The 1,902-nt window shown below is 37.4% G+C and overlaps 1 pseudogene; it reads right to left on the bottom strand.

Annotated features, from left to right (window-relative positions):
* Positions 1-225: 225 nt before the first annotated feature.
* On the bottom strand, positions 226-344 carry LOC112473137 (annotated as a pseudogene).
* Between the last annotated feature and the right edge of the window lie 1,558 nt (positions 345-1,902).

Genomic DNA, 1,902 nt, shown 5'->3' with positions numbered 1-1,902 from the left:
TTTATTTCTTGGCTCTCTATTCTGTTCCATAGATCAATGAATCTGTTTTTATGCCAGTACCATGCTGTTTTGATTACTGTTGCCTTGTAATATAGTTTGATATCAAGTAGTGTGATACCGCCAACTATTTTTTTTAATTATTTTTTTAGATGAGACAACCTTTGGTTGACCTCACAGATTACAAGGACCTTGTCAGTTTAGAATCCCTTATTTTTTTATTTTTTACGCCTACAGCATCTGGTCTTCCTAGGTGGTCTCCCATTCAAGTACTAACCAGGCCCGACCCTGTTTAGCTTCTGAGATCAGAAGGGATTGGGCTTGTTCAGGGTAGCATGGCCATAGACTACAATACTTTTAAATAGTTTATTTTCAATAAATAATTGAATATCAGAGATGGCAGTGAATCAGTTGATTAAATGAACACCCCGCATAAAAAAGCATATATATATTTTTTCTCTTTTGAGGGATAATCATGAATATGCTATTGCTTAAAAAAAAAAAAAGATACTAATGTCTAAGAAATCTAGTGAGTTTCATGTTGACATTTAAAGTTCAGTTGCATTCCCACAGGAATTCATCTCTGGTGAGTTGTACACTTAAAGGAAATGACAAATGTGAAATGTCCTTGCTCCTCTAATGTGGGCAATATAAAGCCGCAGCTTCTGGGTCCAGGCTCATCCATAGAAGTATTTTTCTCTGCTTCTTGCCCACGCACTCATTGTCTGAGTATCAATGAGCCAGAAATGAGAGTTAATCATTGTCAAGTCTAGGTGTTCTGTTTACAAATATACATGATGCAAGGTTTTGCATGTCCCCAATCCAAGACTTGGTAATTAAAAGTATATAGAAGCCTTTATTCTCTAGAACGTGGCAAAAATTAGAAGTGTAGCATTAGAAGTAGGGTCTAAAATTAGAGTTGGTAACACAGACATAAATTTTATGACTGAAGTTGTTGAAATTAAACCCTCATTAATCAGACAAAGAGGCTCCCTTTTTCTGAAAAGCCTCAATTTTACTTTCAGGCAAAGAGCATTTAAAGGGTTGTGGCCTACCCCATCTTTCTCACATTTCAGACCCACAATAGCAGCCTCCAACCCTTGCCTTACTGGAACTAGCAACCACAGAGAGTATTGGGTGTGTTTGATTTGCCATATATAGCCTATGTCATTTATGTGTTTTTTGTTTCTGTCAGTTTCTTTCACACAGATCATGGCTAGTTGCCCTTTGCCAAAATAACTAAGCATAATGTTATCTCTGACTATCATATGATGGAGTGACACAAAAACATTTTTTATTCTTTTTTTTTTTTTTTTGGTATTGTTTTCTGCTAAGGTTAATATAGAAGAATAAATAAATAAAATGGAAAGTGGTTGTGTCTCATAATGGAAGGAGCCGAGTAATTCGAGCCCTTGATTTTCTTCCAGATGTCACAACCACTGTTCTTCCCTAAGATTGCCCCTGGCTCCCTGGACAGCAGATGGAGAGAACTGAGGTATAAAGTCAGAGACATATGTTCAAACTTAGTCTAACTAGTTGGTTCACTTGAGACCGGTCTAAAAAGCTCCTTCTGGGAATATAGCCAGGAAGACACAGAAAAAGGCCAGGTGTTATATACTGAATATTTGTGTCCCCCTAAAATTCATATGTCAAAAATCTAACTTCCAATGGAGTGGTATTAAGAGGTGAGATCTTTGGAAAGTGATTAGATTATGAAGGTGGAGACATCATGGATAAAGTTAGTGCCCTTATGAAAAAAGACCCCAGAGAGCTCTCTCTCTCTTAACCCTCCTGCCACATGAAGACACAATAAGAAGAAGGCTGACTATGAAACAGGACAAGGTCATCCATCAGACACTGTATTTGCTGGCACTTTGATATTGGACTTTAGCCACCAGAACTGTG

Source organism: Pteropus alecto, unplaced genomic scaffold (assembly GCF_000325575.1).
Source record: "Pteropus alecto unplaced genomic scaffold, ASM32557v1 scaffold410, whole genome shotgun sequence".
Classification (NCBI taxonomy): domain Eukaryota; kingdom Metazoa; phylum Chordata; class Mammalia; order Chiroptera; family Pteropodidae; genus Pteropus; species Pteropus alecto.
This window is presented reverse-complemented; position numbering and strand designations above follow the sequence as displayed.